At 43.8% G+C, this 13402-nt stretch overlaps 1 protein-coding gene across 2 annotated transcripts in view; it reads left to right on the top strand.

Annotated features, from left to right (window-relative positions):
• rgs7bpa (regulator of G protein signaling 7 binding protein a) overlaps nt 1–13402 on the top strand; it is a 113569-nt gene that overhangs the window by 69782 nt on the left and 30385 nt on the right. The gene's annotated exons all lie outside the window — the stretch shown is intronic.

Raw genomic sequence — 13402 nt, 5'->3', positions numbered from 1 at the left:
TCATAGTCGAAAGCATAATTATGTTCCTGATCACATTAAACTTAATGGTTCTACAGTTAATATCACTTGGGGCATCATAACTTCTATTTTTTTTTGTACATTAACTGGGTCATTTCTGAATGCCAACTCAAGGTGATCACAATCTCTTGTGGATTTCCTTATGCACCGAGTTGTGAAGCAGTTGCACATTAAACTTACAAACTCTGACTTAAAGTCACTTGAGTTTTACTAATTTATATTGGGTTAATTGAAGTCTTCCTTTGAAATAACTTCTCTTTATCACATATGCTTCTTGTGTCTTCAAATAGCAAACTGTCCTCCTTGTGTTGCACTGGTGGTCTGCAGCAGTACCTTCTGTCTCTGGATCTTTAGCTTCACTGGATCAACTCATGAGGTCATCTGAGGCTTGCGCACTCATTGTAAATACTGGAGTGTTATATCCCTACATAGAACACACTATCCCTCAAACTCACTCAAAATAGAACCTCCTAAATAACCATCAGTACTTCGATACTGGAAATAGGAGACATAAAGTTAAAGCTTTCTGTCTTGAGTTCATCAAAAGGGATTGCAGGTAACTAAACTTGGAAAGAACATATCAACTTGTACAGCATGAGCAGACCGTGCTAATTGCTTCGATCATTGGCCGCATGGAGATGTTGCAGAAACTGTTAGTCCTCAACTTTATTGAGGTACTTCTATTTCAAACTTCCTTTCCTCTCTGAAGTCCTTAGATGTGTTGTTCTGTACCAAAGCTATACTCATCTTCCCCAGAAATCCATGTTAGAATCACTCCGCTCAGATTTTCACCCCTGCCTCAATACAGGAAAACTCTCTTCTCACAATTACGAATTATATCCTAATTGGTGACAAAGGAAAATAGAGTTCTGAAGAAGTGTTGCTGACCTGGAACGTTAACGTTTTGCTTTCTCTCTACAGATATTGTCAGACCTGCTGAGTTTCTGTTTTTGTTGTAAATGGTTTTTCCTTGTCCTCATTAACCTGTCTACAGCCTCTTGCATGGTTGACTGCACCATCCTTCTCCAATGCCTTCTCCATAATCATCCAGTTGGGTGAGACTGCAACTCACCTGAATCCATTTTTATGTAATCATAAACAGAGCATCATATGCATTGTTTTCTTCTCCAGTTCTTGAATCGTTATCGCTGATGTCCCCAAGGATCTATCCATGGCTTCCTCATTTTTCATCATCATGCTGCCTCTTGACAATATTGTCTAAGTACATAGCATTAATTTCCACTGCAGACAGGCTTACCAGATCTACCTTACCTGAATCCTTCTCTTGACCATCCAGCTGTCATTAAATTGTGAGTCTGCTTATCTGGCATCAGGTACTAGGTAAATCTCTTAGTTTCAGTTTTGTCAATATTTAAAAATATTGGATGGAATTTCCTCCTCCTGGATATGATTGGATGGGAAATATGGCATGGGATATATCAAGAAAGGTGGGAAAATTATGGAGAGAAGTACAAAATCAGACATTGCAAAAATGTTTGCAATTTTACCCTTAAGCTTGAAATAGCAATTTCTGAATTTCACCTTGATGGTGATCACTATATTTTCTTGCACTTTCATGACATTAATAGCCCATCTCAACTTACTTGTATTCCACTTTCAATACTCCTCTCCTTCCCTGTGAAGCTAGTCAGCACAAATTTCTATGTGCAGATCAGAGTTGTTACCTGGCAGCTGCAGCTTACTGACTACTCGTTCCAAACATCATACAACTGTTTCTTCAGTGCACTGTCCCTCATTCTGCATGGATGCCTTTTCAACCCCACATCCATTTTGATCAGGATTGATAAACCACCATTCTCACCACATCATTATACCTGATCTCGAACCAACTCGCACATAATTTCAACCTTTCAATATTGTACTTTGTATGTCAGGAACACCATATAACTTAAATATTTCTGCTGGGGTGCTTTGCATGCAGACACACACACACACACACACACGCACACGCACACCTCCTGCCTCCCTAGCGGTCGCCCATGCTATACCGGGAAGCTGCCAGACTCACTCGCATTGCGTTATAGCCGTTAGGGTCTGCAATGCTCAGTTACACGCTGCCAGCTCTGTGGCTTGAATGACTTTATATAGAGAGAGAGAGGCACAGCCATTTTGTCACATCAGGGGATCAATATGCTGTTGCATGACACCAGACTGTGATCATGTCACACCTACAGCGTGTACCAGCACAGCAAACATATTAACCATGTCTGGAAAGAAAATCACAATATGTAAGTGTCAGTGTTGGACTGGGGTGGACAAAGTCAGGATTTCACCTAATGAAGGAGTGGTATTGCAAAAGCTTGTGATTTCAATTAAACCTGTTGGACTATAACCTGGTGTTGTGTGACTTCTGACTATGGAAAGGAAAGGGTTGCAGTCCTTCATGGGGTCAGTGAGGACTACAGTCAATCAGAAGGAGCAATATAATTCCATTCCGAGGATTCGGCCATGGTCATTCAAGAACCTCGTCCCAGACCCCTGGGATCCATGCTCTCGCAATCTGGGCTTTGGGCCACAGTAAGTACTGCACATCAAACAGCACTTGAGTCGGTCAGTTCAAGGGCCATGGAGACACCAGTTCAGATAGTATGCCAGCTTTTCTTATAATGAAATGAAGGGAGAGATTGAGCGTGTAGGAAGGGATGGAAGAGAAGTTAGTGGTATTGGAGAAACAGGAGAGTTGGTGGATATTGCCAGTGAATGATTGTGAAGGACGTCCAGCTGTGATAAGGATTCATTGTCTTGAAGGTTGATGTGGGTGAGAGATGTTGAGTGTTGATGCATATAATAAGGTTTTTAGTCAATAACTGTGTCTGATCATGTACTTCCCAGCAGTGATCATTAGGAAAAGAGACTACCCTCCTTTCCATCACCTTGCCTATCAGCATCTCCAGGTCCTTCTTTTCGAAGTGATGTATGGACTTTTCTTTCTGGGCCATGTCCTCCATGATAGTGGTCAAGCAGCACTATCATGGGCAGTTCCTAACTTGCAGGGTTTGAAATGGTGTGCAACTAGGCTATGCCACCAACATGAACACCATAAGGTCCTAGAAGTAGTGAACACCTTCTGCCTCTCCTACTTTGCAATTCCACAAGAAGGGTGTCAAAGAACCCAGTGGCATAATTAATTATGTAATAGCAGAAAATTGCATGAGCAAGGTTACTGCAAGCAATGGCCCACGAATCCTACGTGACAAAACACATTATTTGAAAATTGTAAAATTCGGTCTGTTGTCTCATTTGCTCCTGAAACTCTCATTCATGTCTTTGTTACCTCTAGACTGGGCTATTTCAAAGCATTTCTGGCTGGCCTTAAACGTTCTATCATCTCAGTTGAATAAAGGGAACTATGGAGCTATGAGGGAGGTGCTGGCCAAAGTTCAATGGTGCAATACCTTAGCAGGGATGACAGTGGAGGAACAATGGCAGATATTTCTGTGTATAATGCAGAAGATGCAGGATCAGTTCATTCCAAAAAGGAAGAAAGATCCGAGGAGGAGGCATGGGTGGCCATGGCTGATGAGGGAAGTTAAGAAACATATAAAGTTAAAAGAGAAAAAGTATAACATAGCAAAGATAAGTGGGAAAATGGAGGACTCGGAAGCTTTTAAAGAACAACAGAGGATTACGAAGAAGGAAATACGCAAAGAAAATATGAGGTACAAAGGTAAACTGGCCAAAAATATAAAGGAGGATAGGTATGTGAAAGGCAAAAAAATGATTAAGACTAAAATTGGGCCCTTGAAGAGAGAAACAGGGGAATATATTACAGGGAACAAAGAAATGGCAGAAGAATTGAATTGGTATTTCAGATCTGTGTTCACTGGGGAAGACACAAGCAATCTCCCTGAGGTAACAGTGGCTGAAGGATCTGAACTGAAGGGAATTTATGTTTGCCAGGAATTGGTGTTGGAGAGACTGTTAGGACTGATAAATCCCTGGGGCCTGATGGTCTACATCCCAAGCCACTGAAGGAGGTGGCTCGAGAAATTGTGGATGTGTTGGTGATTATTTTCCAGAGTTCAATAGATTTGGGATCAGTTCCTGCGGATTGGAGGGTGGCTAATGTTGTACCACTTTTTAAGAAAGGTGGGAGAGAGAAAGCAGGAAATTATAGACCAGTTAGTCTGACCTCAGTGGTGGGAAAGATGCTGGAGTCTATTATAAAGGATGGTAGTAACAGGATAGGACAGAGTCAGCATGGATTTATGAAGGGTAAATCATGCTTGAATAATCTTCTGGACTTTCTTTGAGGATGTAACTCTGAAGATGAATGAGGGAGATCCAGTAGATGTAGTGTACCTGGACTTTCAGAAAGCTTTTGATAAAGTCCCACATAGGAGGTTAGTGAGCAAAATTAGGGCGCATGGTATTGGGGGCAAAGTACTAACTTGGATTGAAAGTTGGTTGGCTGACAGGAAACAAAGAGTAGTGATAAACGGCTCCATTTCGGAATGGCAGGCAGTGACCAGTGGGGTACCGTAGGGATCAGTGCTGGGACCGCAGCTTTTTACAATATATATTAATTCAAAGATTGTGAGAAGATTTGTAGCTCGGGTGCTCGTTGTTGTGGTTCTGTTCGCCGCGCTGGGAACTTGTGTTGCAGACGTTTCGTCCCCTGTCTAGGTGACTTCCTCAGTGCTTGGGAGCCTCCTGTGAAGCACTTCTGTGATCTTTCCTCCGGCATTTATAGTGGTTTGAATCTGTCGCTTCTGATTGTCAGTTCCAGCTGTCCGTTGCAGTGGCCGGTATATTGGGTCCAGATCGATGTGCTTATTGATTGAATCTGTGGATGAGTGCCATGCCTCTAGGAATTCCCTGGCTGTACTCTGTTTGGCTTGTCCTATAATAGTAGTGTTGTCCCAGTCGAATTCATGTTGCTTGTCATCTGCGTGTGTTGTTACTAAGGATAGCTGGTCGTGTCGTTTCATGGCTAGTTGATGTTCATGGATGCGGATCGTTAGCTGTCTTCCTGTTTGTCCTATATAGTGTTTTGTGCAGTCCTTGCATGGGATTTTGTACACTACATTGGTTTTGCTCATGCTGGGTATTGGGTCCTTCGTTCTGGTGAGTTGTCTGAGAGTGGCTGTTGGTTTGTGTGCTGTTATGAGTCCTAGTGGTCGCAGTAGTCTGGCTGTCAGTTCGGAAATGCTCTTGATGTATGGTAGTGTGGCTAGTCCTATGGATTGTTGCATGTCCTCGTTCCGTTTGCAACACAAGTTCCCAGCGAACAGAACCACAACATATATATTAATGATTTGGAGATGGTATTAGTAATAACATTAGCAAATTTGCTGATGATACTAAGCTGGGTGGCAGGGTGAAATGTGAGGAGAATGTTAGGAGATTACAGGGCGACCTGGACAGGTTAGATCAGTGGTCAGATGCATGGCAGATGCAGTTTAATGTGGATAAATGTATGGCTATCCACTTTGGTGGCAAGAACAGGAAGGCAGATTACTACCTAAATGGAAGCAATTTAGGTAAAGGGGCAGTACAAAGAGATCTGGGTGTTCTTGTACACCTGTCAATGAAGGTAAGCATGCAGGTACAGCAGGTAGTGAAGAAGGCTAAGAGCATGCTGGCCTTCATAACAAGAGGGATTGAGTATAGAAGCAAAGAGGTTCTTCTGCAGCTGTACAGGGCCCTGGTGAGACCACACCTGGAGTACTGTGTGCAGTTCTGGTCTCCAAATTTGAGGAAAGACATTCTGGCTATTGAGAGAGTGCAGCGTAGGTTCATGAGGTCAATTCCTGGAATGGCGGGACTACCTTACGCTGAATGACTGGAGCGACTGGGCTTGTATACCCTTGAGTTTAGAAGACTGAGAGGGGATCTGATTGAGACATATAAGATTATTAAAGGATTGGACACTCTGGAGGCAGTAACCATGTTTCCGCTGATGGGTGAGTACCGAACCAGAGGACACAGCTTAAAAATACGGGGTAGACCATTTAGGACAGAGATGAGGAGAAACCTCTTCACTCAAAGCGTGGTGGCTGTGTGGAATGCTCTGCCCCAGAGGGCAGTGGAGGCCCAGTCTCTGGATTCATTTAAAATAGAGTTGGATAGAGCTCTCAAGGATAGTGGAATCAAGGGTTATGGAGATAAGGCAGGAACAGGATACTGATTAAGGATGATCAGCCATGATCATATTGAATGGTGGTGCAGGCTCGAAGGGCAGAATGGCCTATTCCTGCACCTATTGTCTATTATCTATAAAGTTAACTCATTATTATGATCAAGGTTCGAACGGGTGAACTAATTCTTTTCTTTGTTTCATTTCTCTACTGGTCATAACAAAGTTTGAATTTAAAAAGGGCAGTGATATTGCCAGTTCAATAGGTATCACATTGTATTTAAGTCAGTATCAGAAATAAATCAGGTCGTGTTTTTTTTTCAAATTAACATTGAGTTTATTACAAACAATTTACTCTAGCAAGGATGCAAGATTATTTAAAATATTTTAGTCTATGCAAATATGCATTCACTGTTCTTCAAACATGCACATACATCCCCACGTTTGAGGAAAGATTATAAAACTCTTCATAATGTTACCTTAAAAACATTGTTAAATTCAAGAGAAAAGGATTAAACATGGATTAGTGTCAGCATGGTGGGCCTACAAAACAAACTTATATGCCAAAAAACATAAACAGCAAGTGACAGACAGCTGATAAACTCCACAGTCAACAGATCAGATCCAAGTTCTGCACTCCTGCCATATCCAGTTGTGAATGGTGGTGGACAATTAAACAACTCAGTTGTGGAGCCCCCTCCTCCTATCTCCATACTCATGATGTGGGAGCCTAATACATTAGTACAAAAGATACGGCTGAAGCATTTGCAACAATCTTTATCCCAGACTGCCAAATTGATGGTCCATCTTTGCCTTCTCTGGGGGTCCTCAGCATCACAGTTACCAGTCTTCAACCAATTCAATTCACTCCATGTGCTATCAAGAAACATTGAAGGCACTGGATCCTGCAAAGGCTATTAAAAACATTCCATCAGTCATATTGAAGACCTATGCTCTAGAACCTGTGCATTCCTAGCCAAGTTGTTTTAAGAACAACTACTGGCATCTACTTTCTGGATTAGTGGTGCTGGAAAAGCACAGCAGTTCAGGCAGCATCCGAGGAGCAGTACTTGCATCTACTTGTCCATGTGGAAAATTGCTCAAAAATGTGTTGCTGGAAAAGCGCAGCAGGTCAGGCAGCATCAAAGGAGAAGGAGAATCGACATTTCGGGCATAAGCCCTTCTTCATTCCTGAAGAAGGGCTTATGCCCGAAACTTCGATTCTCCTTCTCCTTTGATGCTGCATGATCTGCTGCGCTTTTCCAGTAACACATTTTTAAGCTCTGATCTCCAGCATCTGTAGCCCTCACTTTCTCCCATGTGGAAAATTGCCTAGATATATCCTGTGTACACACAGCAGGACAACTCCCACACAGCCAATTACCACCCATCAGAATACCAATATTATTAGTAAAGTGATAGAATATATCGTCAACAGTGCTGTCAAGCAGCACTTGCTTAGCGATAGCCTGCTCACTGGTCAAACCATAAGACATATGAGAAGAAGTGTAGGCTATTCAGTTCATCGAATCTACTCTGCCATTCAATGATCATTGAGGTTGATTTGACAATCCTCAACTCCACTATCCTGCCTTTTCCCATGCCTTTTGATTCCCTTCCTGATTAAAAATCTGTCTATTTTGGGCTTGGTGACCCAGCTTTAACAGCCTTCTACAGTAAAGAATTCCACAGATTCACTATCTATGACAGAAGAAATTACTCTCTAGTGCTGTATTAAACCCCTCATTCTGAGATAAAGCCCTCTGGTTGTAGGCATTTCCACAAGGGAAAACAATCTTTCCACATCTACCCTGTCAAGGCCTTCAAGAATCTTGTATGTTTCAAGAGAGTCGACTATCATTCTTCTATATGCCAATCAGTACAGGCCTCATCTACTCAACCTCTCATCACCTCCCTCCATACACAGAAATTACAGTAGGTCAGGCAGCATCTGTGGAGAGAGAGCAAGTTAGTGTTTCCATTTGAGATGACTCCTCATCAGAGCTGATGTGCAGTGTGGAGAAGGCAGCATTTACGCAGTAGTAGGGGATGGAGTGCTAGGGGAAAAAGGGTGCTGATAGTGCAGATGAAGTCAGAATGGCAGAACAATGGTATGTCTGACTGCCAGATTGGAAAGAACAGATGGTACCACAAGGGTGGGGGGAATGGGGAGAGAGGACATAGTGATAGAGAATGTAACAAGTAATGATAAAAGAAAGGGAAGAAATGGGAGTGAGTTCATAATCTGAAGGTGTTGAACCCAATATTAAGTTCAGAAGGTTGTGAAGTGCCTAGTCTGAAGGTGAAATGTTGTTCCTTCAGTTTGCGATGTGATTCGCTGGCGCATTGCAGCATGCTGAGAATACACAAGTGGGCATGCCAACTGGATGCTGTGTTAAAATGAACAGCTACAGAAAGGTCAGGGTCATGCTTGCAACAGAACGGAGGTGTTCTGCAAAGCGGTCACACAGTTGGTGTTTGGTTTCTCCAATGTAGAGTAGACCATATTGGATGCAGCAAATGCAATAGACCAGATCGGAGAAGGAACAGGTGAAATGCTGCTTCACCTGGAAAGACTGTTTAGGCCCTTGGATGGTGAGCAAGGACAAAGTGAAGGGGCATATGTTGCACCTTTAGATTAGATTAGATTACTTAGTGTGTGGAAACAGGCCCTTCAGCCCAACAAGTCCACACCGCCCCGCCGAAGCGCAACCCACCCATACTCCTACATCTACCCCTTACCTAACACTACGGGCAATTTAGCATGGCCAATTCTCCTGACCTGCACATCTTTGGACTGTGGGAGGAAACTGGAGCACCCGGAGGAAACCCACGCAGGCACGGGGAGAACGTGCAAATTCCACACAGTCAGTCGCCTGAGGCGGGAATTGAACCCGGGTCTCTGGTGCTGTGAGGCAGCAGTGCTAACCACTGTGCCACCGTGCTGCCCACCACACCTTCTGTGGTGACATGGTAAAGGAAGGCAGTGTTGGTCGTCATTGAGGAATGGACTAAGGTGTTCCAGTGGGAAATGTCACTGCAAAATGCAGACGGGGGAGTGAGGGGCAGATGTGTTTGGTGGCATTCTGCTGGTGTTATATGAAATGGTGGAGGATGATCCTTTGAATGCAGAGGCTGGTGGGATGAAAAGTGAGGATAAGGGGGACCTGATCACAGGGGCAGAAGCATGAGTGATTGGCTGACAGGGCCCTCAACTGCATCGAACCTCAGTGGGTGGGAAACCACAGTTATGGGAAAGCAAGCCATGTCAGCAACTCTGTTTTGGAAGGTGGCATCATCCAAACAGATACAACATAGACAAAGGAACTGGGAGAATGGGATGAGATCCTTACAGGCCATGGGGTGTGAAGAGCTGTAGTAAAGGTAGCTATGGGAGTCAGTAGTTTTGTAGTGGATGGCAGTGGACAGTTTATTCCTTGAAATGGAGACCGAGATTAATGAAAGGAATGGATGTGTCAGAGATGGACCATGTGAAAGTTATAGAGGGATGGAAATTAGAGGCAAAATTAACAAACTTTTCAAGGTCCTGATGGGAACATGAAGGGACACCAAAACAGATGTTGATGTACCGTAAAGAGTTGTGTGAAGGGGCTGGTGTAGGACTGGAACAACAATCGTTTCACACACCCCACAAAAAGGCAGATGTAACTGGGACCCATGTGAGAGCCCGTAGCCACTCCTTTGACTCGGCAAAGAAATTAGATGAATTAAAGGAGAAATTGTTCAGTGAGAGAACAAGTTTAGCCAAGCAGAGGAGAATGGTAGTGGATGGGGCGGGGGGGGGGGGTGTTTAGTCTTCTGGTTGAGGAAGAAGCCGAGAGCTATCACACCATCCTGTTTGTGAATGGAGGAATACAGGGATTGGACAACCATGGTGAAGAGGAGGCAGTTAGAGCCCAGGAACTGGAAATTGTCAATATGGCAGAGGACATCCGAGGAATCGCAGATGTAGGTGGGCATGGTCTGGACAAGTCGGAGGTGGTGGAGAGACCGTTCAACGTCATGGCGAGCCCAAAATTCATTAAGCTGGGGCCATAAGGGTGTAAAGCTGAGTCCTTTGCTGAGGGCAGTACATTCAGCCTCAGGTCAGGAGGTATGGTGAAAATACGGTAAGAGCTGGGATTGGGGTGGTTTGAGAGGCGGAAATGGGAAGGCAGTGCAGGATGGATGTTGAAGTTCATAAGTTGCTGTAACTTGCATGTCTTAATGTCTGAAAGAAAAAGAAAATGTGTTTTGTTGAGTCGATGGATGAGACAAAGGATGAAGTGAAATTAGGGAACAACACAGCTTTGAGAGTGGATGAGTTGATATTGCTGCAGAGTGGAATCAAGCCTGCTCACGAGGCACATGGCACTGACTGTGGGTGGCAGGAATAGCAGTCTGTGGAACAGTGTATGTCCTGGAGATACTTGAAATCCTGGGTGCATTGAAAATATGAAGGGTGACACTTGAATTGAAAGCCTGAGTGTAAATCCAAGTCATTGGCAGTCGCTGTGAAAGTGGGTTTTGGCAAACACCAGCAGTGATATGGAAAGAAATTTCTGAACTCTGACAGAACTTTCACCACCAAACACACCTTGCCCTCACTCCCCATCTGGACTTCACAGGAACCATTCCCTCCAGGACACTCCAGTCCATTCCTCAACCACCAAGACCACTCCCCTTCCCATGTAACTGAGGAAGGTGCAAAACCTGGCCCTTTACCTCTTCCTTGCTCACCATCCAAGGGCCTAAACCATCTTTCCAGGTGAAGCACCATTTCACATGTACCTCCTCCAATCTGGTCTATTGCATTCGCTGCACCCAGTGTGGCCTACTCTACATTGGAGAAACCAAATGTAAACTGGGTGGACCACTTTGCTGAACACCTCCGGCCTGTGTGCAAGAATGATCCCGAACTTTCCGTAGTCGGTCATTCTAACACAAGGTCCTGCTCACATGTCCACTTGTGTGTCCTCAGTGTGCTCCAATGCTCCAGTGAACCACAGGGCAAACTGCCGAAACAACATATCAACAAAGAGCAAATTATTGCAGATGCCGAAATCTGTAGTGAAAACAACAAATGCTGGAGACAGCATCCATGAAGAGAGAGCAAGCTAACATTTTGAGTCCAGATGAATCATTTGCTGAGCATTTGTTCTCAGAACAGCATCTCATCTACAGACTAGGCACTTTAAAACTTTCTTGACTTAATATTGAGTTCAACAACTTCAGATGTGAACTCACTCCCATTTCTCCCCTTTCTTTAATCTTTATGTGTTGCATTCTCTATCATGACATTTAATTTAGATAAATGCGAGGTGCTGCATTTGGGTAGGCAAAGCTTAGCAGGACTTATACACTTAATAGTAAGGTCCTAGGGAGTGTTGCTGAACAAAGGCCTTGGAGTGCAGGTACATAACTCCTTGAAAGTGGAGTCGCAGACAGATAGGATAGTGAAGAAGGCGTTTGGTATGCCTTCCTTTATTGGTCAGAGTATTGAGTACAGGAGTTGGGCGGTCATGTTGCGGCTATACAGGACATTGGTTAGACCACTGTTGGAATATTGCTTGCAATTCTGGTCTCCTTCCTATCGGAAAGATGTTGTGAAACTTGAAAGGGTTCAGAAAAGATATCCAAGGATGTTGCCAGGGTTGGAGGATTTGAGCTATAGGGCGAGGCTGAATAGACTGGGGCTGTTTTCTCTGGAGCGTCGGAGGCTGAGGGGTGACCTGATAGAGGTTTACAAAATCATGAGGGGCATGGATAGGATAAATAGACAAAGTTGTTTTTTCTCTGAGGTGAGGGAGTCCAGAACTGGAGGGCATAGGTTTAGGGTGAAAGGAGAAAGATATAAAAGAGACCTAAGTGGCAACGTTTTCACACAGAGGGCAGTATGTATATGGAATGAGCTGCCAGAGGAAGTGGAGACTAGTACAATTGCAACATTTAAAAGGCATTTGGATGGGTATATGAATAGGAAGGGTTTGAAGGGATATGGGTCAGGTGCTGACAAGTGGGACTAGATTGGTTTGGGATATCTGGTTGGCATAGGCGAGTTGGACTGAAGTATCTGTTTCCGTGCTGTACATCTCTATGACTCTGTGACATTCTCTCTCCCCTTTCCCCACACCAGTGGAAACATCTGTTCTTTCCAGACTGGCAGTTAGACACACCATTGTTCTGCTGTTCTCACATTCCGATCATTTAATCTGAACTATCAACACCCTTTCTCCCCCAGCGCTCCACCCCACTATTGAATAAATGCAGTCCCCTCCACATTTCACGTCAGCTCTGATGAAGAGTCATCTAAACTTGAAATGTTAGCTTGCTGTCTCTCCACAGCTGTGATTTCTAGCATTTTGTTTTCTGTACAGATTCCAGCGTCTGCTCCTCCATATCTGGAATCAATCCAATGAACTTTTTCTGGAATGCTTCTAATGACCTGTAGTATATCTTTACTGAGATAAAGTGTCCAAAACTATTCACAGTATTCTAGCTGTAGTCTGAGTGGTGACTTGTATGTTTTAGCAAAACTTCTTTGCCTTTATAATCTGTGCTCTTTGAAATAAAAGACACCATTCCATTTACTTTCTCTATCACTCACTCAACTTGGATGCTAGCTTTTTGTGAATAATGGATGACAACTCCCCAATCCCTCTGTTCTGCAGCTTTCTCCACTTAATTAAAAAGCAGGCATCAAGGACCATTAGAAAAATTGGAGTAATTGGGAGTCGGGGAAAACTTTCCATTGCTTGGGGTCATACTTGGCACAAAGGAAGATGGCTATGGGTGTTGAACGTCAGTCAACTCAGCTGCAGGACATCTTGAAGGAATTCCTCAGTGTTGTGTTGTGTCTTTGCTCTAACCATCTTCAACTGCTTCATTAACAATCTTCACTCCATCATAAAGTGAACTTAGATGTGCAATTATCAGCGAACAATGTTCAGCAACCTTCACAACTGCTCAGACACTGAAGTAGTCCATGTCCAAATGTAATAAGATCTGGACAATATCTAGGGTTTTTGTGCCAGAAAGAACATTCTATTAGAGTGCGTGTCGGAAAATCTCCCGGGGCTGCCAGGCTGTCATAAGCTAGTCATGGAGCACATCCCCTTGGACTTTCTGACAAGTATGGTGTACCATAAAACTGAGGATTTCATCTAAAACGTGCCACTACGTTTTGGACTACCTGGGTACAAATTTGTCTGCCATACTAATAAGAATGTTTATATAGCCATGGCAGTCCTAAGTAATGGGTTTCGTATCCAGAGGGGAGGAACT

This window comes from Chiloscyllium plagiosum, unplaced genomic scaffold (genome assembly GCF_037043375.1).
Source record: "Chiloscyllium plagiosum isolate Xiang-an unplaced genomic scaffold, Cpla_swu_hap1 HiC_scaffold_1, whole genome shotgun sequence".
Classification (NCBI taxonomy): domain Eukaryota; kingdom Metazoa; phylum Chordata; class Chondrichthyes; order Orectolobiformes; family Hemiscylliidae; genus Chiloscyllium; species Chiloscyllium plagiosum.
Note: the sequence above shows the minus strand (reverse complement) of the source record. Positions and strands in the feature narration are given on the sequence as shown.